Source organism: Canis aureus, chromosome X (assembly GCF_053574225.1).
Source record: "Canis aureus isolate CA01 chromosome X, VMU_Caureus_v.1.0, whole genome shotgun sequence".
Lineage (NCBI taxonomy): Eukaryota > Metazoa > Chordata > Mammalia > Carnivora > Canidae > Canis > Canis aureus.
In genome coordinates, this window is record NC_135649.1 from 91,115,732 (window position 1) to 91,143,283 (window position 27,552).

Below are 27,552 nucleotides of genomic sequence, written 5' to 3' on the forward strand. Positions count from 1 at the left end.
AACTCTGGTTTTACACCTATAAGTTTGCAGTGGTTTGTTACATAGTAATAGCTAGCTAATACACACCTTTTTCCTTTTTTTTAGAACTTTTTATAATTTTGTAGCAAATCACAAGCATTAAGTTGTTTCCACACTAAACATATAGAATGATATTATTACAAATGCTCCATGTCTATAGGATGGAATTCTATGCAGCCATCAAATTAATGTTGTAGAAGACTTTGATACAGGAAATTCCCATAGTATGTTTTCAGTGACAAAAAATGAAATTATATATATAGTATGCATATTGGGAGACACACAGACACAGTGATAATTATACCTCATGATCTGATATCTTTTCATTTTGTAATTTTTTCTTTTATTTTTTACATTTTCTGCTTTTACTATATGTTCTGTGAAAGCAAATATTTCTTTTATATTTAGAAAAAATTTAAGTTATTAATTTTTCAAGACATCTAGATTGATAATTTCACTTTGGGGAGCCAATGATACCTTCTGTAACTCCCTCTTTAGCTGTATATTCAAAATGAATTTTTTCTGTTTTCAAAGAAATAGCTGATAAGAAACCAGTGTCTTACCCCTGCTAACAGCATTCCAAGCTAGGTTGCAGTCACTCCTGTTGCCCTGTAATCCATAATCATGCAGTAGCATCTGAAGTGGGACATAAACCATTTTTTTCCTTTTGTTCTCTTCCTAAATACTGAGTCACCTTACCACACAGCAGCTGACGAAACATCCTCCTGACACGTATCCCCTATACATGTCCAGCTTTAGGTAATTTACTCAGCAGATATATGAATCTTTGGTTACTGATAATCTTTTATTAAAAGAATTTCATGCTTTTATGCTGACTCCAATAGCTGTGATAAATACTGTGTTCCTGTGACATAAAAGATATAATTGATAGAGACATGTTTCAGAAGAATTCAGCCAAAAAGATAATAGTTGCAGGTATCCCGGTTCTGTGCAGTTTTTTAAACCATTTATAGCCATTTATTTATTTTTAAAAAATTATTTCTCAAATAATTGAGAGAGAGAGAGCACAGAAGAGAGCACTAGCAGGTGTGGAGAAGGAGCAGAAGGTGAGGGAGAAGCAGAGGCCCCACTGAGCAGGGAGCCCCACAAGGCCTTGATCGCAGGACCTGGGATCATGACCTAAGCCAAAGGCAGATGCTTAACCAACTGAGCCACCCCGACGCCCCCGTTTTTAGTCAAATTTTTAAAAGATTTTATTTATTTATTCATGAGAGACACAGAGAGAGAGAGAGAGAGAGGCAGAGGCATAGGCAGAGGGAGAAGCAGGCTCCATGCAGGGAGCCTGATGTGGGACTCAATCTCGGGAATCCAGGATCACGCCCTGGGCTGAAGGCAGGCGCTAAACCACTGAGCCACCCAGGGATCCCGATTTTTAGTCATTTGTATCGTAATGTTTATTGGACCCTATTTTTGAAATCCAAAGATTAATTAATGTTTATTGACTCTTATAGGAATATTTTCTACTTAATGGTGATTGATTTATTTTAGTTTAGATTCATTTATTAGAGAATTATCTTTGAACCTTCATAAACCAATATATAAAAATGAATTCATTGAAATTCCGTCTATCTAGTTATAGTGATATGGACTTTAGACACTCAAGCATGCAGATGTTATATAACCCAGGCCAGAGGCCCATCTTATTTAAATGTACAAGTAGTGACATTTAAGGTGAAGACTGGGCCAGCATGGCTAAAGCAGAGCAGAACATTGAGCAGCTTATCAATGTGTTAACCTCTGAATTCAGTTGACATGCATAACCCTGGCTCTAAAATTTTTTGTTAGAATTATCCCCATCACAAAGCTGCTGGCTTCCAATAATTGGCTTATATCATGATCACGATTAGAAACATGTACTGATCAACTGTTTGGCATCAGGATTTGAACCCAAGCAGTCTGGTGTAGGAGCCTGAACTCTTGACAGTAGATTTTGGAGTCAGGCTGCCTGGATTTCCTTCTGGCCTCTGCCATTTACCAGTCTTAACATTTGTAAAATGGGGATATTAACAGTACCTACCTTATTGTCTTTACATGAAGCAGCGTATGTGAAGTGTTTGAAATGGTTTTAACATAGTGGGTATTCAATAAATGCTGGTCATCATTGTAAGAACACTGCACTGTCTTCTAATTCTGAAAGTTTAGATCTAAAAGAGACCTCAAAGATTATTAAGTTCATTGTTGTTCAACTGCAGTTCACAACCTCTTCGTGGATTTTGAAATCAGTTTAAGGGCTTACTTCCGTCATTTAATAAAGCACATGAGAATATAATAAAATAGAGATTATCCAAGTGCACTGCATGCAATAAGGGGTAAGTGTTGTTTCATGAAACATTTGTTTTAGAATGATAGCAGACATGATTTATGCTCTGCCCACATCCCCTCAGGTCTCTTGCTGGTTCTGCCTATGCCTCTGTATCTTTGTGCTTTTCTCCTAAAGAGTCTTCCCTATGGTTCTTGAGAAAACTACTTTTCTGCTACTGGAGACACATTAGCCTAATGTATTTCTATTATTTATCTGTTGCTGCATAATAAATTTTTCAAAAACCTGGTGACTTCAAATGACAAACATTTATTATCCTACGTCAGGAATCCAGGAGCAACTTCACTGGGTGGTTCTGGTCCTGGGGTGTCTCGTGAGAGTACAGTAAAGCTGTTCAGTTGAGGCTGCAGTCATCTCAAGGCTTGAGTGGGGCTGGAGACTCTGCTTCAAACTCACTCACGTGGCTGTTGGCAAGCCTCAGTTCCTTGATGCCTGTGGGCTGGAGGCCTGAGTTCCTTGTTATGAGAGGCCTTGTAATAGGCCTCTTCATAGGACTGCTCATAAAATGAGACCTTGCTTCCCCTAGAGGCAGTGATCCAAGAAAGACAGAATCCAGGATGGAAGCCATAGTCTTTTTTTATCTTAATTTCAGAAGTGACATACACTTTTGTTGTATTTTATTGGCTACCAGACCAACCATGGAACGTATTAGGAAGCAACTACAAAGATGTGAATACCACAAGACAGGGATCACTGGGGGCTACCTTTGGGGCCTGGCTACAACAGGTACCCTGGGCTGAAATGCCTGAAGGTTACATCTTCCTGATGGCCTGTAACAGTGATTGGCTAGGAATGAAATGTGAAAGCACTGTTCAAGGCTAGTCAAACTCTGTGGTGTATTTTATGCTCCAGAGGTCCCCATGGGATCAGGCTGAGGCTGAGACTTCACCTGAAATCTTACCCTTGGTTGATTTTTATCCCTTGCCTGCTGTGCCTCTCCTACTCCCATACCAGTTACCAGTTGCTCCTGGAAGCACATCCTTGATAAATCACTTGCCCTTGAATCCTTATCTCAAGGTCTGCTGCTAGGAAATCCAGCCTAGGGTAAAGTGGTGTGTGTGTGTGTGTATGTGTGTGTGTCCGTGCACACGCATGTGCACGTTTCTTACTTGTAGTGATGGTCAAAAACATTGAATTAAAAACAGAAACCCAACTCTTATCTATAGAAGTCATTTTATTTTACAACTGAGTAAACTGCTGCCCAGACAGGTAAAGTGATTAACTTGAGATTGCCCAACCCTGAGTGGCTTAGATGAGCTCTTGATTTTATTTTGACTCCCTGTGCTTAGCCTCTGGTTGTAAAATCATTTCCATTGGATTGAATTCCAACTCTGACACTTGATAGTTCTGTGACTTAAGTCAATTCAGTCCTTCTGGGCCTTAGTCCCCTGATCTGTAACATGGGAATAATAATCGCTCTGAGTAGAAAGAAGAAGTTAGACAGAAATGAAATCAGGGGCGCCTGAACAGCTCAGTTGATTAAGTATTTGACTCTTGATTTTGGCTTGGGTCATGATCTCGGGGTCCTGGAATTGAGCCCCGTGTCAGGCTTTGCACTCAGCAGACAGTCTGTTGGAAAGTCTCTCTCCCTCTCCTTCTGCCCCTTCCTGCTGTTTTTTCTCTTTCTCTCTCTCTTTAATTACTAAATAAATAGGTCTTTAAAAACAAAACAAAAAGAAATGAAATCAAATTAAGACTTCACTATTCACTAGCTTCCCCCAATTTTTTTATTGTAATAAAATACACATAACATAAAATTTACCACCATAGCCATTTTTAAGTATATAGTTCAGTGAATCTTGAGCAATCATCACCACCATTGTCTCCTAAACTTTCATCTTGCATATCTAAAACTCTATACCCATTCAATGCTGACTCCCCATTCCTCTCTCCCTAGACCCTAGCAACTGCCATTCTACTTCCTGTCTCTATGATTTACAGTTCACTGGCTTTTTTTTTTTCCACCTTAAGCAAATAATGCATTTTCATTCTTTATCTGGGTAAAAAGAGACTAGTACTTTCTAGTGTATAGTTTATCAAAATACCTGATAATATACAACCAATGGTAGCTAGAATTACTATCATCTACATGGAAGTGCTTTGTAAACTATAAAGCATAAAAATGTGTACTGTGGTTATTTTTATTACACTTAAACAGCAGCCCAGATTCTGCTTATTCATCTGGAGTTATGTATCAAAGCATTATAAATTTTTTATCAATCTCATGTCATTATTTAAACAAAACTAGCTTATCACCAAGCTTGTTTTCCTGTTTTTCTTTGGAAAAAAAATCAAATCAGTGTTTCTTTATGGGCAAATTATCTGAAAAACCTTTTTTCTAAATGAGTGATTTTATATTTTAAGTAATTTTTAGATATGTGGAAAGCATAAAAAGATAAATGTGTGATGGTTTTAAGTTCTTTGTATCTCGCAAACTGGTAATATTTCTGAAAATAAGGTAGAATTTGATAATGTTCAGCCTCAAGGGACCCTTCTTCTTTGAGTAAAGAAGTGGAATGATTTTATAATATGTATTAACATGAGCTTATCTCAACATTTAGAGCTATCACTGCTCTATCCTGGTGGGTCAAATATTGCAGATTTTTAAGAAGAAATAGTTAAAGGAAATGTGTCATATAACATAAATTAAAGCAGAAACCAGAAGAAAAGATGCTTAGAAATGTAATAACTTGAGGCCTGTGTTTAGAAGGAAACTATTTGCACATGGGTTAGCCTGTCTGCAAATTAGAAGAATGAACTTGCCTACACAGGGATAAAAATAAAGCCTGATTCTGGCGAGGGACTATAAAACTAGATTTTGTTTCTTTGTGTGTTTTTAGTTAAAAAAAAAAAACAGATCATTGAAAACTATGTCAAGAAACAAGCACCCATATACATTTCTGGTGGAAAATAGTATATATGTCTTATGAAAGGCAATGTGGCAATATTCATCAAAATTACACAGGCAATTTGGGCCCAGGAATTATACTTCCGAACATGTACATGTGTGCATGTACTTGCCACTTACTCTGTCAAGGGTTTCCTTCATAGCTGAATACATTAAATAGGTAACAAAGGCTCTCTAAGCAGTTGGGGAGACTGGAAAACCTTTTACAGGCATCAGAATACATTCATCCATCACGTGTGTACATACACGTATATAAGAAGATGTAGGGACGCCTGGGTGGCTCAGTGGTTGAATGCTGCCTTTGGCCCAGGGCACGATCCCAGGGTCCTGGGATCGAGTCCTGCATCAGGCTCCCCATAGGGAGCCTGTTTCTCTCTCTGTGTGTCTCATGAATAGATAAATAAAATCTTTAAAAAAAAAAAAGAAGATGTATATGCAAGGCTGTTCATTGCTAATTTTTTATTTTGGTAATTCTTAAAAGCTTGGAAGCCACCCAATGTCCATCAAATTAGAATAGGTTTAAGAAATTATGACACATCTATATAATAAAAGGCTATGCATATGTGGAAAGATTAAGGATGCTTTTATGTGTTACTATGTTATAGATTCTAAAATATATTATTATTTTTTAAAGATTTTATTTATTTATTTGAGAGAGAGTGGAGGGGTGGAGGGAAAGAGAGAAGCAGACTCCCCGCAGAGCAGAGAGCCCAATGCGGGGCTTAATCCCAGAACCCTGGGATCATGACCTGAGCCAAAGGCAGATGTTTAACCATCTGAGCCACCTGGGCACCCCTCTAAAATATATTATAAAGTATAATTGGCAAGATGCAGTACAGTGCATATGCTAACTTTTCTGTGAAAAAGGAGGAAATACAAATATTTATGTTCAAATACTGGTAGGATAAACAAACAAGCAATAAAAAAAATACCCACTTTGTGGAAACTGGAGGTAAAACAATAAAATGCGTATGTTCAGTTCTCCCCTTTGTATAAGTAAATCTAATGGGGAAAAAAACAAATCCTGTTTCCCAACATTTGGACTTATCTCAGAGAGTGTCAGACATCAGTCTCCCAAACCCAGAGGCACTTGCAAAGCTGAGCAGCCCCCTTGCAGCCAATTATGTGTCTTCAAGATAGATGATGTAGTAAGGTTTGAAAAACATTACTTTTATTCCATTCCTTTTGCAAGTCCTCAGGCACATGAACATATTTGGAATTTACTGGTTTTTCTTCTCCTTTGGGTATTTAATCAAAACTGAGGTAGAAAGACTTTCATTCTTATATCCCCTTATACAATTTTACTCTTCACTAGCAGCATACAGAATCAAGCATATCATAAAATTGTCCTGCATATCTCACCACTTAGGTTAGAGAGGTTAGCTCATTTAGTAAACCACAATTAAGCAATTATTCTCATCCCGATATTCCCTGCCATACCTAGCACAGGATCTCATTTAACAGATGCTCAAAAAATGTTTGCTGAATTGAGCCACCTGCTTTATTATACATTGATAAAACCAGCCAGATGCAGATAAAATGTTAAAATGATTTACATTTCAGTTGTGAAATTAGAATCCAGAACTACTGTTTTCCTTTTGAAATAAGAAATGCTTATTTCAAAAGACCTTTTAGTTTATCATTTTACAAAATATGCTCCTATGCTTTGATTCTCAATCCCTGGATAAAAGAGGCAAAACAATTTTCAGTACTACTGGAATTTAAACCAGTGGCAGAGACATGTATTTGATATATTGATGAGGCGTAGGGAGATTGGTATCTGGGTGGCTCATTTGGTTTAAGTATCTGCCTTTGGCTCAGGTCATGATCCCAGGGTCCTGGGATCGAGCCCTGCATTGGGCTCTCTGCTCACTGGGGAGTCTGCTTCTTCTTTTCCCTCTACCCCTTCCCACCATTCTCTCGCTCTCTTGTTCTCTCTCTCTCTCAAATAAATAAATCTTCAAAAACAAATAAATGTGTTGATTTGTTTTTTTTAGGATATATTTAGTCATCTTGTATATTTATTTTTTCTCCTTGATGCAAGTTGGTAGTCAAGATATATAATTGTGCAAGCTTTTCTAAAGTGACTAAATTAGTGCTAGCTACTAGATAACTGTGATTGCCTTTTCAATTTCAAACCTTAGAAACAGAGCTCTTCCTGAGCACACCTTCTCATTAACTCAATTTGCTTCAAATTTGGTGTGTTTCATGAACAAAATCAAATAATTGGTGATAATTGTACTACTGAAAGCTTAAAATCTAGGTTCCTGACTGGGAAAAAGGTTACATACTAAAAGAAAATATTTGCATATTATATACCTGATAAAAGTCTTAGATCTAGAATGTATAAAGAACTCTTACAACTCAATAACAAGACAGACAATTAAAAATGAGGAAAGGATTTGGATATTTCACCAAAGAAGATATATAACTGGCTAATAAGTAGATGAAAAGATATTCAATATCATTAGTCATTAGGGGAATGCAAATAAAAAGCAAAATGAAATGCGACCTACAGCCACAAGAATGGCTACAATCTGCAACAGACATTAAAAAGTATTAGGGCCAATAGGAGAAATGATAACCTAAAACAGATGGGCATATTAAATGGTACAGCAACTTTGGAAGAAGTTTGGCAGTATTTTAAAAAGGTAAACATGTATTTTTCATTCTACCCAAGAAAAATGAAAGCAGTGTTCACACAAAGACTTATATGTGGAAGTTAATTATTTATAGTAGTTAAAAACTGGAAACAATCCAAATGCCCTATTTAACTGCAGAACAAATGAACAAATCATGACATATCCATACAATGGAATTTTATTCCACAGTAAAAAAAGAACAAAGGACCAATATATGCTACAACACCGATGAACCTCAAAAACACTTTGCAAAGGGAAAGAAGCCAGACAGAGAAGACTACATATTGTACAAGAATTGGCAAACCTATAGAGACAGATATTAGATAATGGTTGCCTTGGGCTGGAAGTAGGGATACACTGAGAGGAGAGGGTCCTCTTGGGATGGTGGGAATATCCTAAAATTGGATTTTGGTGATGGTTATGAAGTATAAATTTTTTTTTTATGAACTATAAATTTTACTAAAAAACATTTAATTGTATACTTAAAAGGAGTGAATTTTATGATATAAAATCGTATCTCAATAAAGATGATAAAAATGTTTTAAAATTTTAGGTATTTTGTCCTGAATTATTTCTTAATTATTAAACTTAGATTTGAGAACATGTTTGCATATCTTATTTTTAAATTAAGGATTATGTGTTCATTGATGAAAATTCAGAAAATATATGCAGGAAACATCCTTCTGTAATTCTATTCCCTAACCTGAACACTGTCGATATTTTGATGGATACCTTTTGTAGAAGGGATCCATTATAGTCCTCATATTCATAGCTGCCCATTAGCTTTTGGATAGTTTTTCCATAGTTGGGGAATGTGATGGCTTAAAACCTATCTGGGGGCACCTATGTGGCTGTTGGTTGAGCATCTGACTCCAGATTTCAGCTCAGGTCATGCTTTCAGGGTTGTGAGATTGAGCCACAGCATGGAGCCTATTTAAGATTCTTTTTTTCCCCTCTACCTCTTCCCCTCCTCCTCCCCTGCTTTCTCTCTCTCTCTCTCTCTCTCTCAAAAACAAGACAAAAATAACCCAATTAAATTATTACCTCTGCTTACTAGGAATAACATGCTCATTTTGGGTAAGGTTCTGAAGGATGTAGGGGCAGTCATAATAGAATTATATGAAAGGCCTAAGGAATTTAAAATATACAGTATAAATTTCTTCTAGCTGAAGTTGACAGTTTAAATAAAGAGCTTGTATCAAGGCAAAAGCAGAAATTTGTGGAATTTCTATGATTTTATACAAAGAATCTCTTATCACTTGCTGGTACTGTTTTAGATAGCTAAAACAAAACACAAATTTTGATTCTTAGGCTGCTGTATAAAAAATATTGGTTTACTAGATATTTTACATAAAAGTTATATTTGTCTTGGAAGAGAGTAGGATCCCCAGAATTAGAATAGATACATGTAGGATGCAGATAACTCAGTACCCCAAGCCCCACAGAGTCTGCCTTTCTCTTGGTTGATGAAGCTGTTCACTCCTTGAAGACTCTGTAAAACCTTGCTGAGAGTGTTAACTTTTTTTAAAGGAGTTTATTTATTTGACAGAGAGAGTACAAGTAGGGGGAGTGGCAGGCAGGGGAAGAGGGAGAGGGAGAAGCCAGCTCCTCACTGAGCAAGGAGCCCGAAGTAGGGCTCCATCCCAGGGCCCTGGGATCATGACCTGAGCCAAAGGCAGATGTTTAACTGAGCCACCAAGGCACCACCCAAGAGTATTAACTTTAAAAGGAGAGAAAATTCCTTTTACCTTCTTAGCCAACTGCTTCTGATTATTGCCACACCTAAACTAGGATTAGGTCATGGCAGGCTCCAGTTGGCAAATTGTGAATTTACTAATGTATGTTGGCAGTTTATCCCAATAGATTCAGTAAGTGCTATGCCAAGGAAAGCAGAACAAAACACTAGATCAGTCTGGATTCATTATTTAGGAAGTACTTACAAGGAGATTCTGATTTCATTGTGTTAGCTTCAGATGCTAGAAGTGATTCCAATAGTTTGTTCAGCTGGACTCAGTAAGGGGGCCAGGGTAAAGAAGGTTGAAATGCTAGAAGTTTCTTGGTATGATACAGGTGAAGGAGTCCAAAGACAGGAAGATAGAAATTTTGTAGTGGATTTGTTATGTATTACCCCTTCTTTCATTCAGTTCATGGTTTGATACTTGATACTTAGAGTTTGTGCCATAATCTCTTCTGGTAGTGTGTGAGGTATATAGGCAGTGAACCAAGTGCTCAGTTTAACATGTAGTTAAAGCTGACAATGAGTAGCAATAATCCAGGCCTCATTTCCTGACTCTTTCCAGATACAAAGTAACTAACACACTCTTTCCAAAGACAGAATGCAAGACTCTCAATGATTTGATGAAGTGTAATTCATCAGTGACTAGAGAGACAATTTAATACCCACTGGCCTTGGAAGGTGGTGGAAAAGTATTCCACAATACTTTGCCTTTGCTGGCCACATGAAATACCAGTCAGTTTTGGTTACATTTTAAGCCACAGCCTGCAAGATACATAAAACTATCAAGTCCCAATAGGTGAGATCAGAGGGAAATTATAGTTTGCACCAGTGATTTTCAACTGAGGGTGATTTTGCCCACCAGAGGATATTTGGCAATGTCTTGTAGACATATTTGGTTGTTGCAAATAGGATAATGCTATTGGCACCTAGAGAGTGGAGGCCAAGGATACTGCTAAACATACCACGATGCCCAGAATAGCCCCCTCTTCCCCAACAAAGAATTATCCAGCCCCAAATATCAGTAGTCTCAAGGTTGAGAATCCCTTGATTAGGTGTATATAAAATATGTACAGGATATAGAAGTTGACTGGCCTTGCTGTGTTACATATAGATCAGATGTTGGCAAATAATTTCTTTAAAGGGCCAGAGAGGGGGATCCCTGGGTGGCTCAGCGGTTTAGCGCCTGCCTTTGGCCCAGGGCGCGATCCTGGAGTCCCGAGATCGAGTCCCACGTCAGGCTCCCGGCATGGAGCCTGCTTCTCCCTCCTCCTTTGTCTCTGCCTCTCTGCCTCTCTGTCTCTCTTTCTCTGTGTCTATCATAAATAAATAAATAAATCTTTAAAAAATAAAAATAAAGGGCCAGAGAGTAAATATTTTAGGGTCTGTGGATCATCTGGTGTCTATTTCTACCACAGACAACACTCATAAATGAAAGAGTCTGTGCTCCAATAAAACTTTATTTACACAAATAGGTCATGAGCTGGATTTGGCCCACAGGTGGTAGTTTGCCAACCCCTGATATATTAGTTTGAATATTATATACTACTTTTGTGATTTATTGTATGATGCTAAAAAACAACTATTTTACTGTTTAATGATGCTTTTTTATTTTGCAATAAACCGTTTAGTTTCAATGAGCTTAAAAAATGATTATTGATGACGAACTACTGAATTTCCATTTGTCAAGAAAGTTCATCATGGGCATATAATTTGCATGAAGTTTTGGAGACATTTATCATTCACCTTGGGAGCCAAAATAATATAATTGTATAAAATTTAGGGACATAAATCTGTGGGATACATAAATATCTCTTTTGAATCTTAGTACTTTATTTAAGAAGTCTGAGTCTGAGATATCTGTTTAACATGTGCATCTTCAGAAGATGTATTTTTATATCACTCTGTGAGACATGACTTTTCATTTAGATCAAATAATCATTTTACTAAATGTCATTTTTATTCTATGTTTTTATGTACACATATTAAAAATGAAATGATACATGTTATTGTAGAAGAACTGCAAAAAGAATTGAGGTCAGTTTTATATTAGTGATATTGGAAGCTTCAAATGGAAAACCTGTTCATAACAATGATGGTTCAATTTTATTCGCACTCAATTCATAGAATCAAAATAAATCATTCTATCAGAGGGAAAATATGAGGTTATTACTAATTAAATAGAAAATTCAGTGAAAAAGTTCAACTTTGAAGATACAGTTGTCTTGTGATAGAATATGGAAATACTATTTTGTGAAGTTTGGCATCATAGTAAAAACAAGTTTTTTACTACTTGAAGATGCCTAGAGAGCAGAAGTATATTTTGGAATTGATTGAGATACACAAATGATTATAAACTAAGTCAAAAAATATGCTATTATAACAATCAAAATTAAAAAGGCAGTGGTCAACATTTACAGAGACTTTATAACACACACACACACATACACACACACTGGGGCACCAGGGTGGCCCAGTTGGTTAAGTGTCTGATTTTGGCTCAGGTCATGATCACAGGATTCTGGGATTGAGACCCGCATCAAGCTCCATGCTTAGCATGGAGTCTGCTTGTCCCTCTTCTTTTCCTCCTCCTCCCACTCCTCACTTGTGCATGTGCTCTCTCTCTCAAATAAATAAAATCTTAAATACACACACACATTAACTGAATTAAAAAACTTTGGTGATAAAGTTGTTGAACAAAACATTTTAGCATGGCAGTACTTGGTTTCTCTCAAGCTGAGAAAATGCATATAGGAAAGACTGGGGAAAATTTTTTAAATTAAAATAAACTTTAGTAATATTACAATTTTCAAATTTGTATTTTGGCCTCCTTCTCTAAAAGGCCATAGTAGGCAACACCAAAGTAATGTTTCTATGAGAGTGAAATGTTTATTCTTGCAACAGTTACACAAACTGAAAAGTCAATTTCTCTGCATTTCCATCTTCTGATGATAACTGTGTATATCTTGCTAGTACAGTTGCTTTCCTATGATGTGCGCAAGAAATCACCCCAGTCTTTTAACTTTTATATGTGTAAAATATATACCACAAAATGATACTCTTTGATATTTGTTCTAGGCTTCTTGCTGACCTTCTCAGAAAGCACTTAGACTTTTAAGAAATAGTGAGACTATTGTGGGGACAAATGGATGGTCCCTCTCTGCTGCTCAGAGCTGTTGTTGAGGTGAATTTAATAAAGGAATGACTGAAAAAGTCATTAAGCTCCAAATACATCCAGTTAAGCAGCTGAGAAGGGGAAAAGGCCCTTCTCTGCCCTCCACTGCTCTGCCGTGTGTTCTTTCTGGTAGACATTTGTTGGTTTCAGCCAGCAGTATCAGCTGCCACTTTTCAGGAGTTCTCCAATTTTATTTTGGGGAATATTTCTCTCTCATTAAGGTGGTCTTGGTGAAACAATGCAAGATTCTTGCCTCCCCCCCTCTGAAAGTCAAAGGCATTTATTCCTTCCTTGCTTTGCCCACTTTAAGAGCCAGGATGGAAAAGCTGACCTGAACTTAAGCTAATATAATGTTTCTCCTCAGATTTTGAATCTTGAGCAATTGATGCCCCCAAACAATTAGAGGTCATGCACTAACTAATCACTTCTTGCATGGAGTTGGTGGGTTTTGATTCTATGCCCTAGACCTATGGAGTGACCTTGATTTCTGTAGACCTTCAAATATGACTTTCTAACCTTCTGCCTTCAGTTAAGTAGAGCACGTGTAAACAGGGAACCCTAAATGACACATCCTCCATTAGCTGTGCTTTCCCATATACCTACCCCAAGTAAGTTACTCTACAACTTACCCACCCTTCTTTATGCTGAGGAAGTCATTTCCTACTGAAGGTAATTTGCACTAAGGTATGAAGGACTTGGTGTGTTACTCTTCCTAGGAGTCTTAGGATGGTGAAAGGATCTTAGGGAGAAGGCAGTAGATAAGCCTTGAATATTAAATGTTCAGACATTTGGTTCTCTTAAGACTATGGAGTGAAATGCTACCATTTATTAAATACTTAACTATGTGTGTGACATTGTGCGAGGTAAGCACTTTTGAAAAAATTCCCCATGGCAACACTTTGAAGAAGGTATTTTTGTATTGTATCTATTTTATAGATAGATGTGAAATAGGAGGCTGCAACTGGCCCAGCATAGGCACCAAGTATAACATGCAGGCTGACATTTTTTTCCTGTATGAAGCTGTATAGATTAGTTGGGCCAGGCCAACGGTGTTATTCTATAGTTGTTTCTATCAGGACTGAGCTATTATTTTAGTATACTACTGAGGTATAATTTACATATAGCAAAATACAAGGGTCTTATATATATAGTTTGGAGAACTTTAACAAATGTATATATGATGTAACTATCACCCAGCTAGAGATGCAGAACATTTCCATCTTCCAGAAACATCTTATACTCTCCCTTGTAGTCAATTCCTCCACCTCTAGAGACAACCAGTTTTTAAATTACCATCCGTTTTCTTGTTCTTGAATGCCATATAAGTGGAATCATATATACAGTCTTTTGTGTAAGACTCCATTCACTCAACCTAATGTGGTTTTTTAATGATTAATCCGTGTTGTTGGATGCATCTTAATGATTTCCTTTTATTGCTCATTAGTTATATGAATATACCATAGAGTTTTCTGTTTATTTGCCTGTTGATGGACATTTGGGATATTTTCAATGGATGGCTAGTTGGAATAAAGCTGCTCTGATCATTCTTGTATAAGTTTCTCTGTGAATTTGTGCATTCATTTCTTTTGGCTAATATATATTTAGACATGGAATTGCTGATCATGAAGAAGGAATATAATACATTTTAATAGAAACAACAAGGATATAAAATTCTGCATTCCTATCAGCAATGTTGGAGAGTTCCAGTTACCTCACATCTTTATCCACACTCAGTGTTTTTGATATTTTTATTCTGGTGAGTATATAGTTTTAGCTCATTGTGGTTTTAATTTCTATTTCCGTAATAGCTAATGGTGTTGAACACCTTTTTCTATGCTTACTGGCAATTTGGATATCTTTTGTGAAGTGCCTGTTCAAGTCTTTGGTTATGTTTTATTATTGTTGATTAACTACAAAAGCACATGATACCACACTTCACCAGCAACACAATCTGTATTTTATACACATGTCAGCATAACCACTACTCAGTGATGTTCAATATTTACCCAAAGCTAAATTGAGAGAGGTCATATTTATAGGGATTGCCTTGCATAAGATAAGATGTTCCTGTCTACTTTTCCAGGCCAGAGGTTTTCAACTGGCAGTGGTAGGCCAACTCTGGATGGCAAAAGCGTTTTGTTCAGCTGGTATTTTAACTGACATAGTTGTTAATATATTAAAGATCAGGAGATAAATCCCTACAAATCTGACTTTGTAGTCTCTTAAAAAATTGGAAAATCTGGAAACACTGGGCCTACTTTTTACTTTTGGTAATGTCAGCTAAAGCTGAATAGTGGTTCTCCTTTAGACTATGCATGCCCTTTTCAGTTTAGGACAGCTTCATTCTACATCTCCTTATTGACTTATTCTCAATCTGCTTCACTCACAACTGGTATTTCCTAATGAGTACTGTGAATTAGATGACTCCCTACATTGTCCTGTACTCTACAAATGCACAGATTTGTGACTCAATGGCAAGAGACCTTATGTGTTTTATATATTTAATTTTATTACAGATTTAATCTTTTACCTTTCTTTTTCTTAAATTCCTCATTCCTTTTTAAGATATCTTGTTGTAGAAAATTTATTTAAATTTTTTTCTGGAAGCAAAGCAATGTATTCTGTCTCTGCATATGTATTAGGAATGATTTCTAAGAAAGTAAAGCCAGCCATTAGCTATAGACCCTAAGTAACTCATTTTTTCTCCATTTTGAAGAGGATGGTCCAAGGGAAAGAGGTGGTAGTAAAAAAAAAAAAAAAAGTCCTCCCAACATTTGACATGGGTGAGAAGTTTCTCAGCAGACCCTAGGCCTAGTGACTCTGAACAAAATGAAACCCCTGGGGTAAACAAGAATTTAGATGCATACAGAATTTATGCTCATCTGGTCCAATCATATAACAAAATATGTTGGTCTGTCACTATACACTATTAGAATGGCTGAAATTCAAAATAGCAATGTCACCAAATGCTAGTGAGGATACAGAGGAAACTGAATCACTTATACATTGCTGATTGGAATGTATGGTACAGATACTTTGGGAAAAGTATGACAATTTCTTACAAAACTAAACATCGTGCTTACCATACAACCCAATTTCACTTTTGTGTGTTTATCCCAAAAAATTGAAATTCATTTTTCACACAAGAGCTGTGCATGAATGTTCATCTAGCTTTATTCATAATATCTCTAAGCAGAAAACAACCCAATTGTTCCTTATCGAGTGGATGCTTAAACAGCTCTGGGACATCATCCATATCATGAAACATCATCCATATCATGAAATACTGCTCAGCTATAAAAAGGACTGAGCTACTGATATGCACAACAACTTGGATGGATTTCCAGGGATTTATGCTGAGTTAAAAAAAAAAAGGTAGTCTCAAAAGTTTACATACTGTATAATTTCATTTTATGACATTCTTGAAATGAAAAAATCATAGAGATGGAGAACAGATTAATGGTTGCCAGGAATTGGAGGTTGTAGTAGTGATGGGAGAGAGGTGGCTGTAGCTATGAAGGGTTCTCCATAGATCCTTATGATGGAATTTTTTTGCATCTTGCCTGTAATGGTCATTGCATGAAACTACCTGTGATAAAATTGTCTAAAACTAGACACACACACACACACACACACACACACACGATTATGTATAAAACTGGTGAAACCTGAATGAAATTGGTTAATTGTATCAATGTCAATTTCCCGGTTGTGATATTGTACTTGTTAGGTAAGATGTTACCATCATTAGGGGAAACTAGATGAAGAGTATATGTTATGTCTCTGTATTATTTCTTACAATTTCATGCAAATCTATAATTACTTCAAAATAAAAAGTTAAAAACATACCATTATTTATCCAAAAATATTCATTAAAACTTAGCTTCAAGCCAATGAGTTTAATACAAAAAAGATTTAGGTAATTATATATGATTCCATATAACTATATATCAGTCATTATATCTGCTATCGGTCTGGCAGAGAACCTGTTTCGATTACTGTGGCTGTGTAACAAATTACCCCAAAACTTGGTGGTTTGAAATAATGACATTTTTGTGCTCACAAATCTGTAGTCTGAGCAAGACTCAGTGGGGACAGTTCATCTTCCTCATTTTGATACCAGTTTGGGGGCAATACTTGAAGACTTGGGGGCAAGAGTCATTTGAAAACTCACTCATTTTTAGTGACTGATGCTAGTTGGTTGGTGTTGAGATTGTAGCTGGAAATATCAACTAGAACACCTACACATGACCTCTCCATGTGGGTTCGGCTAACCCAACATGGGGACTGAGTTGATGATATGACTTTCCAGAGAGGGGTGCCTGAGTGGCTCAGTCAGTTAAGCATCTGACTTTTGATTTCAGTTCAGGTCATGATCTCAGAGTCTTGGGATCAAGCCCACTCAGTGGGGCATCTGCTTGAGGATTCCCACACTCTCATTCTGTTCCCCTCTCCCTCCCCCCATGGTCTGTCTCTCTCTATATATAAAATAGATAAATAAATCCTTTAAAAAAGGACTCTCCAGAGACATAGAGAACTTGATGGAAATTCAAACTTTTATGATATATCTCCAGAAGCTATGCAGCATCACTTCTGCCATAGTCACAGTCCTGCCGAGATTTAAGGGGAGTGAACAAAAAAGCACATCTGTTGAGTAGAGTTTCAGCATCACAGCATAAGACAAGCATACTGGAAGGAATATATTGGTGTGGTCATCTTTGAAAAATACAATTTAATATGGGGCCTGACATAGAGTAAATGCTCCGTACACATTTTTAATGAATGGAAGGAGGAAGGGTGACTAACAGAATATATACTCTTTCCTCTCCTTGCAATACCTTTGCCATCTCCCCTGATGGACAGAGACCTTCATTTCTATTTGTTAGAGACTCCGAAATCTGTGAACACTTCTGTCTTCTCCCTGTGTATAGTGACTAGTATGGTGGCTTTGCACTGTTAACTTTGCTAGGCTGCATTACATATTTCAGAAATCCCTTTCCTGTATGTTCTGGTTATGGTGGGCCAAAAGAGAGATTCTTATATGAGATTTGGAGGGAAGAAGAGAACAGCAGCTACTTTGTAGCTCACACACATTGTCACTGATCTGCTATTTACCTCTTTGGCGTGAGACAGCAGCTGGGCTTTCAGCTGCTCCAACCTTCCCTAATTCTTCCTTCAGCTGCTTCCATTCCTGGGCTAGCTATGTGGGCTTAGTTCTGTAATGAAGGATCCCCAGCTTCTAAAAAAACAAGCATTCCATTAAGGTTAGAGACCCGAACTGACAGTTTTTCAGCCCCTCCTTGTGGTCTTCAGCTTGACATTTGTGGGTTTCAGCTCATTCTTGCTTTCCCTCACTGCATATCCATCTTCCCTTCCCCCACTGCCTGCTCTGTGGACTTTAAGCTCCAGCCTCAGAAGCAAAGACAACAATCTTACACAGACTGCTTAACTAGCTTCCACAATTGTGTAAGATCAAATCCCTGTGACAAATCCCTTTTATGCATGCACTCGTGTGTGTGTGTGTGTGTGTGTGTGTGTATGTGTGTGTGTGTGCAGTGGTTTTGTTTCTCTGATTGAACCCTATAGGATACAAAATTTGGTATCAGAAGTCCCAGTTAAAATATGCAAGTTCCTATGATTTAATTTGTAAATCGTGCATTGAGGTATAACTGACATACATATTGATTAATTTTTCATTCAACATCCAACAAATATTATGTTGAGCCTCTTCCATACCTCTGTTCACCTGGTCTTTTTATTTTCAATTCAGCTCTTTCTCTAAAAGTGTGACTAAGTATGATTTAACATTTCATATTTTTGAAACATGTTTAAATACGTAGATGAGAAAATAAATTTGAGAACCTAGCCCATTTTTCCACGGGGGAAAAGGTTACCAGAGATATAAGTATTTATGGCTTATCAAGAATAATTTTGTTTGGGCACTCTTAAAGACCAAATGGAATGCTGGGATCTCAGGCTATGGGAGAGATGTTAGGGGTAGGAGTCTTAGGTAGGTTTCTTAGGGGGGAACAGTTCTGTACATCCTGTTGTTTAGCTTTCACATATGTTATGTCTTATGTAGTACCTCCTAAGGAGCTGAAGAGAGGAAAACAGAATGAGAGAACAAAGAGCCTCTTCATGCACATACCCCCACCCATTCCTGAGATTGGGTATTCTGTATTCTTCTGCTTAGAGGAAGGGGAATTGAATTGATTAGGTAATTTGTACAAAGTGGTCGCCATCAAACAATCTTGTGATAGTCTTACTGACAAGGGCTACTTAGCTGCTTTTAAACTGCATAAATCACAATTCAAAATCTGTTGCACACAGGGAAACATTACTGTGACTCATTTTTCCTTGAAGACGGATAAGCATCAGCTCATACATTTTTAGAGAGCTCATATTTCTGTGTAGATGTGTCTGTTTTGCAATTTAAATATTTCATCTTTGAGTGACACTGAAAGGCTGCAGTATTCTAATGGCACTGGATGTGTGAGACCCCCAGATTTTGGTTAATTATGTGTAATGTTCAGAGTGCCTGGAAGTTATTTTCATGATGCCTATATTTTGAAAGATTTACAACATATCACTTTGCAGATACTCTTTGAGTCTTTACACATCAAAGCATTGCATTGAAGAAAAATATATACCCAAGTTTTATCTAAATTAGACCGAAGAACTATATAGACATAAATGCTACACACCTGGGACACACTTGGATGACTGTCCCAGTTAATATATTGAAATACTTCTTTAAAGGTGAGTGAAGAGATGTTGCTGTGAGTTCTACAAGCCCTCCTACTCACCACCCCAGTAACCTCTGTGCATCCCCTAGCAACCCACACACCATTCATTGATCTAGCAAATAGAGAGCAGCAGGGTACCTTCAGGACCCTACCCCAGCACTCAGGTGGGTCTATAGTCTGGTGCCTTAGGTAAATACAGCTATTAAATCTTTCTAATATCTCTTCTGCACATGGATGAAATGGAGACAGGACTGGCACGGAAGTTGGGAAATTTAAATTGGAGTCCTTGCTTAACCTCCCTGGGCCTCAGTTTCCCCCACTTATAAAATAGGTTTGGACAAGATTATATCTAATGACCCTTTGAGTTCTATTCTGGGAATCCATGATTTAGAAACATCTGAACTTTTTTCATTTTCACCTTGGAGGTTTGATATCTTGCAGAGGGAAAAGAATGGCTAATAGGAATTGGAAGAGCTTGTTCCAAAAGGCTGGCCAGGCAGTGGGATTGTCAGGAAAGAAGGCAATGGAAACAGAACAGGGAACACTGCATGAAATCCCTGCCCAACCATGCTGAGAAAACCATTTGCAATTCTGATTCTGAAACCTCTCCAAAAAATTAATGTTGGAGCTAAACAATGCCCAGCAAAGGGAAGCTAAAAGGACCGGGAAAACAGGGGGTCCCTCTATTGAAAGCAGATTAAAAAATTTCTTATTCTTATGCCTAGCAAGGCAAGGTTGCATAAGAGGTAGAGTCAAAGACTATACATTTGTGAAAGACACAGAGGGACAAACACCAACTTATTCATCAAACCTTATAAGCAGCTCTTGAAGGTTGAAAGACTGCATTTAGAGGACTCTCCCCTCTGCACCCCTGTTCGGGATATGAAAGAGGGCTGATGAATTTATGAAACTTGTCATCCCCCTGCAAGAAGTACTATGAGCAATTTACACCGATTCTAATAAGATAGGTGTTATTTCATGGTACCAAATCGATAACCTATGCAGGAACACTTACGTTCAGGGCACATCAGGGAAGGCAATTCTGACCTCCTTCTAATCTATATGGCCACTGTCAAAGAATGTAGGCCCAAATGATAGGTAGGGATGCTTCCAAAAGGACAATTCACTTTTATTATATTTCTCTTTTTCTTTATTTTGTATTTTTATTTTATGTGTGTAATGAACAGTCACTTCCAAAAAGAAAATTCAAACCGTTCAGAAGACTATGAAATGAAAAGTAAAATTTTCCCCTGACAAGATCCTTCTCAGAGTTATACCACACCAATAGGTGCCTGTCGACTTCTCCTTGTAAAAAATATGTGTATGATAGTATGCATTACAGTTTACTTAATAGAATATCTTGGGTACCTTTCTGTATCAATACATATTAATTTACTTAATTCTTTTTAGTGGTTGTATATCATTCCACTGTGAATGAGCCGTAATATATTTAACCTACTGACGAACATTTAAATTTTTCCAGCATTTGCCACATTTGTAATGTTACAATAAATATCTTGGTATCTCCCATATATCTTATACCTTGGTTCAATTGTTCATTAGGGTGCTCCTATGGAATAACTTTCTGGGGAAAGTACTGCTATATTAAATATCTCATGATACATTTTGATAAAATGACCAAATTTGTCCTCCAAGTTATGCTCTAACCAACTGTTTATTCCCTACACTAGTTCCATGCTTTTATGCATCTTCTCCCAGCTAAATAGAAAAATATTCAGTTAAATATATTCCTACTCTCCTAAGAGCACAGATGTTATGAGGATAGCAAAGTGATATAAATAAGCTTGGGGACTTGGAGAAATGCCATGTAGCGATATCTCTACTGGCCAAATAGATTACTTATGAAGAATTTTCTGATGAATTTCATTTCCACATTCCCAAACATGGTGTTTAATATGAATCTTATTTATAAAATGTACTTTATTGTATACTTCATTCACAGAAAAAATATACCGTAGCAAGTATAAACACCTATGTAGAATCTTCTTTCTTTGTGGCAATGAGAGGTTAAATTGAATAGAATAATGACAGTTTTCATTTCCATTGAACTGATGATTATGGAGATCACACAATCTCCCCCTTTATTTAATCCTTCTTTGCCTAATCCTTCCCCTACCTGTATTCAGCAAAGTATAAGTGATTAATAGGGCTTATTCATTTAATTTTCTGACTGTTTTGAAGAAGTGAATTTCAATGAATGTAATGGGTTTGTTTAAATTCAAAAGCTTAGGGGTTAAGGTGTCATATATCCCAGGATAATGTGCACATTACTAAGAAATAAGACCTTATATCCAAGGAATAAATGCCTAGTTGTGATCTTTTTCAGCATTCAAGAGCAGATGGGAATGTATATGATAGAGCAGGTCTGGAGGGAGACCTAGGTGAAGGTATATGTGTGTTGGGGAGGTGGGGCAGTGATCCATATGCTTCTGAAATACAACTGCTGTTCCTGGGTATGCAAATTAATGAAAAAAAATGCCAGAGCTGTGATGCTGGCTGGTGGTAAGAAATAGCTCCTTTCTCTCTTTCTCCTCGGCCTGTAGTGTATGGACCTAGAGACTGTTATTAGCAGGAAGATAATCTGGATGCTCTGTACCTGCACCAGTTCTCTCTCTACTCTAACCTAGCTGCATCCTACTACAACACAGAAACATAGGCTTTTGTGTGTCTGATCAAGAAGGAGGTGTTTTTCAAGTAGGAATGTGGAGCCAAGGGTAGAAATTTTAGCTAGCTTATGGATCTGGGCATTGGTGTGCTACTCCCTGGCACTTTGGTTTTTATTACCATGGCTACACTTCCCACACCCTGAGACCATGGGCATTCACTGGCTTCATGTTGCTTTTTCATTTGAACACCATACCGCATTTTTTAAGCCCTAGTAGTCAGAGGCATTTGTTTGCAGAACCTAATTCCCATACAAAATAAATAAATAAATAAAAATCACTTCCTCTTTTGCAAGGCTGCCAATTTGTTTTCTTCAAGGGGCAATTATGTCACTGCCAAAACCACACTGATAAATAATCTCCCTGTATTTGAATTTTAAAATGAAGCCCTCCAGAGGGTTAGGCTCAGAAAGAACCAGTGGTAGCTTACTTTGCTGGACTGAAGCTCAATTTAAAATTCACATCTTAATAAAGAGAACTTCTTTCTTTCTATTTTGGACTGAAAGAGAGAAAATAATGATGAAAGGGAATTAAGACCTACCTCAGTAATTAGGGAGTCCCAATGGATTAGACTTACTAATGGAAACCCAATTAAAACACATTTTTGAGGGGTTTTGTTAGAACTTGTAAACACCCCAGAGCTAGTTCTAGAATGTAAGCTTTTTTTTATTTTAAGTTTACAATTATATTTTTGTTGCATGTTGCATACCAATTAGGAGTAGAGGAAATCAGTGTCTATTAATCAATTTTTAGGCAATGCATAGGGCCCTAGCACTTTAGACCCAGATATGGTTTCATGATTTCCTTGTAGTTTACATGTCATGGCCTATCCTTTTATTAGAGAAGCCTGTCATTAATAAAATAATCTACATTGCTTCATTTATGTCTGCAGATCTGAAAATGCTGTACTTAGTAAGTTCACAGCCTCACTGCCAACAGGCAGGCACCTTCCAGGTTGAGAGGGTATAGCCATCTGGAATAGCATAGAAGAGGGTGAGGAAAGCTTTTTCAATTTGCAAAGAAAGAAATTACTACATAAAAGGAGCATTATGGGATCAAAAAAAAAATGAATTCCCTATCTACCCACCTGCTAGCCTTGATCTGGAAATAATTCAGTCCCTTGGTTATTTTCAAGGAGCTTTGGGAAGGAAACTGATTTTCTAAGTCTCCACTGCTACAGAGATTGCTGCAGTGGTTATCATCGCCCCAACCCCGACCCCCCCCCCCCTCCGCCCCAGCCCCTGGATTCCTATAGGCTGTCCTGTGGTTCAACTAACTCTGACTCACCCATATGTGCTGCTGAGAAGCACCTTGATGTCCTCACTGCCGAGAAGCCTAGCAAGAGGGTTGGAGAGCCATGGGCACGAGATGAAATGGCTTCCTTGGGCTTGTTGCAGGTGTTAACACTCTTGGTTTTATCTCAGGTATAAGTCAGAAGACTGGAATGGTAAAGTTTATGCATTTTTAATGCACTGCACTATCAGTCTGAGAATATAACAAGAAGAGCCTTTTATTAAATATACTCATAGGGAGAAGTCTTTCTGGGGGGGTCTTCATGGCCCCAAAGCAATGAACATTCAACTCAGTGATTAATCAGCCAAGCTGGTTGTCTTAGTTGAGTTTCCCTCAGAAGCAGACCTCAAGACAAGTATCCAAGTGCAAACAGCTTATCTGGGAGGTGATTCCTAAGAATACTGTTAGGTGACTGGGGAAGCAAGATGGGGAAGATAAGGAAAGCAATGAAGGGTGAATTTTCCAGCAAGATACCATGTGGAATCCTGAGGGAAACTTCGAAAGATAACGTGGAACAGGAGTTTGCACACTACAGCCTGAGCCAAATCCAGCTTGGTTTTATATAGCCCATGAGCTAAGAATGGCTTTTATGTTTTTTAAATTTTTTTTAATTTTTTTTTTATTTATGATAGTCACAGAGAGAGCGAGAGAGAGACAGAGACACAGGCAGAGGGAGAAGCAGGCTCCATGCACCGGGAGCCCGTTGTGGGATTCGATCCCGGGTCTCCAGGATCGCGCCCTGGGCCAAAGGCAGGCGCCAAACCGCTGCGCCACCCAGGGATCCCTATGTTTTTTAATAGTCAAAATCAAAAGACTAATATTTTATGTCATATAAAAATTATATGAAATTCAAATTTCAGTGTCCATAAATAAAATTTTTTTGGAACATAGTCACACTCATTCGTGAATTGTTTATGGTTGCTTTCACTCTGCAACAGCACAACTGAAGAACTGCAACACAGACCATGTAGCTGCAGAATCTAAAATATTTGCTCTCTGGCCCTTTGCAGAAATAGTTTGCTACCTATGATGTAGACAAGAACTTCAGGGTTATCCTACCTGGGAAGCTTGAGAGCTGGTGTCCTTGTCCACTTGCCATCCATCAGTGCATGACTGCTCCTGGAGGGCTTTAATCTTCCAGTGCTTATATAGCCTGCCCTACAGAATATCCAGGTATTCTGAATTCTCAACTCCAGATGACATACTTTCATATTTTTCCTAATTAAACATGAAAATACACCTTTTGTAAATTCCAAGAAAACTCAGTTCTATTCTGATCCCAATAGCACAGAATGAATTAAATGTTCCATCCTATGTTCCAGTCATGGGTTAAATTAAGCAGTTATACAGAAGAGCCTTAGATTCAAAACATGCTACCTCTGTGGACCATGGCTGGTGGTATGAAGTATGTTTTTTCAGTTGATACCAGTCCATGATAATGAGTAAGCTGGAGCTGAGAATGTCCTCTTCTTCCATATAACTTCACCAAGTAGATAGTTATTTCGGTTAGAATGATCTCAAGACCTAAGTGGAGGTTACATTTTTAATTCTATAATTTAACAATATTTTGCTTGTAAATAGCTGAAATTGAAACAAGAGACAGAAGCATTGTCCAAGTAATTATAAGGCAAAAATTAGCATTTGCCAAGGTAAAACTTGTTCTGGTACCAGATTATAAATGCCACTTGTTCTCAAGACTGTATATCCTCTGCATAGGTGCTTTTTAAATGAAGTCTATACATAGCTAATTTTGTATAGCCTTATGCACTGATTTACTTAGATGGTCAAATACCACCAAACTCTTTATCTCTTTAAAAGTGACAATACCAGCACAACTTAAAATCCAAAATGAATAATTCAAAAAAGATTAAATTGAAAACAAAATCAACTTCTTATTCAGAAACAATTCTAGGTTCATCGCTAGTCACTAAAACTAAGCACAGTTGTTTCCTCAAATAAAATTGTTAAAGCCTCTGAAGTTTTCAATATTGTTATCTCCTAACGTACCGGTATACTGTTAAAGAGAAAAACATCTATTTGTCCAAGCCCAGGTTCAAAGGTAGAACACACTGTACACTTCAGTGATGTACATGACCCTCTTATTTCATACTGTACATACTAGAAAACTCCTAGATTAAGTGCTGCCAAATTTCACCATGTCTGCATAAACTTCCCCCTGCTAAACTGTAGGTTAACCTTTCTGTCTTGGGTTCTCCCACTGACAGACAAGCCTCCTGTACAAAGCTATCTCAGTTTTCCTGTTTTAGGTGAAGGGTGGTTGGTGATAGTAGGATAGGAAAGCACCAATCTTATCTACAGTGGCCTGGTTTTATTTTTCTGGCTTGCTTTATCTATTTTTCCAAGGCTAGAAGGCACTTTTATTCCCATTATTTAGGTGGTCTCCCAAATTCCATTCATTCATTCATTCATTCATTCATTTATTCATTTGATAAATCTTTGAGTTTCAACAAAATGTCAAGCAATATCTCCTCACTTCCCCCTTCTACCTCACCCCCAACTACCACAGAAACCCCTTTGACTAATCTCAGGTAAAGCAGATAGGAGGATAGAGGAATGTAAGCCCTATGCTGGGCTAGAGTCTTCCGTATTACCATAGCCACCAAAACCACATGCAATCTCTACAAGTTTAGATGGTACAGCAGCGATCTGAGGATTGACTCCAGGATCGAGAAATTCTGGGTTGAATCCTCTGAAAGAGCTCTTCAGGAAACCAAAGTGATTTTACCAGCAAGGTTTACCTTCTGGACCCTGAAGGCCACTAGGCAGCTGAGTAGGTTTGGCTGCCTAAAGAAATAAGTTACTAAGCATTGCAGGGGGTGGGAGTTCCAGCTGAGATTTAGGCAGTATAGCTTTGTGGTTAACAAGATAGCTCTGGAAATGGATGACAACTGCAGTTCAGCTCTATGCCTATAAAATCAGTTTTGTGATCAATATTAGGAGAATATTATCTATGTCCTCCATGAGGCCAAGGAGTGTGGTATATGGCCATAAAAATATCAGTTCCTATTTCCTCTCTTCTTTAAATCATACCTAAATGTTTCTCTTAAGGTTCCAACCTTAGGTTAGTGGATTTGTAAAAAGTTTATCTATTCTTAGTGTACCGGTATTATGCCTTTTCCTCTTCTGTTGAATCTTTTTTTTTTTTAACAATAACTAGCCCCTTATTGCCATAAACTTGGAAGGAGTCCATTCTACCATGCATCAAATCATATATGCTTCAGAATATTAAAATATTAGATTATATTTTTATTGCTTTTAATTATAAATACTCCTTGGGTTGTTATATTGCGGAAGTAGCAAACACCTGGTAAGCACACTCTAATCCCTTCTTCCTGCAGGGTGGCATTGCTAATCAGACACAGCCCTCTGAATACAGCTTCAAAACATTTCTCAACACAAAGTTCAGGAAACCTCTATCAAGATGAAGTCTATTTGCCATTCGTGGTATATTAGGCTATGAATCCTCTTCTTAGGGGTTAATATCAAGAAAATTACTTTGGAGATAGGTTTGAGCCAGTTTTTAATTTGGAAGGGATGAAAAGAAAGAAATAGAAGAGCAAATAGAGCATTGCTCATATAAAGCAATGTTTTTCCGAGGAGAATGCTTATTGGATTTAATTTCCATTATGGCAGATGGATTCTAACGTTTAAACAGAATCTCTTGGGTTTGAAGAGACCTCTCGTGGGTCATTTAGCTCATATCTCAGCACTACCACAAGATAGATCTCATTATTTTTCTTAAATCCTGTCTTAAAAATGAATGGGTGTCTAATGAGTCTTTAAATTGTGATTTTACTATCTCCTCTGGATGCAAGTGCCATAACTTCTGTATTCTAATAGTTTCATAGCTTCTGTATTTTAATAGCTACCAATTATTCTCTAATATTTATTTAAAAATTTCCCATAAGTCCTTTGCTGCATCCTTTATGCTCACTCTGCCTTTAACCTTTCAAACTAATCCAGCGGGCAGTCATAGCTGGAAGGCACTG

The 27,552-nt window shown here is 37.5% G+C and overlaps 1 protein-coding gene across 6 annotated transcripts in view; it reads left to right on the plus strand.

Annotated features, from left to right (window-relative positions):
* The window catches only part of LOC144308658 (ferritin light chain-like), a 145,002-nt gene that overhangs the window by 11,578 nt on the left and 105,872 nt on the right, over nt 1–27,552 (plus strand). Inside the window, exon 3 of one of the 6 annotated variants that reach the window (XR_013375043.1) lies at nt 14,425–14,575. The exons of 4 other annotated variants lie outside the window; for them this stretch is intronic. The gene's annotated coding sequence lies outside the window, so the exon portion shown is untranslated. Of the gene's footprint in view, nt 1–8,098; nt 8,340–14,424; nt 14,576–27,552 lie in introns of those variants that run through there. One more of the 6 variants, XR_013375045.1, reaches the window with a different exon arrangement.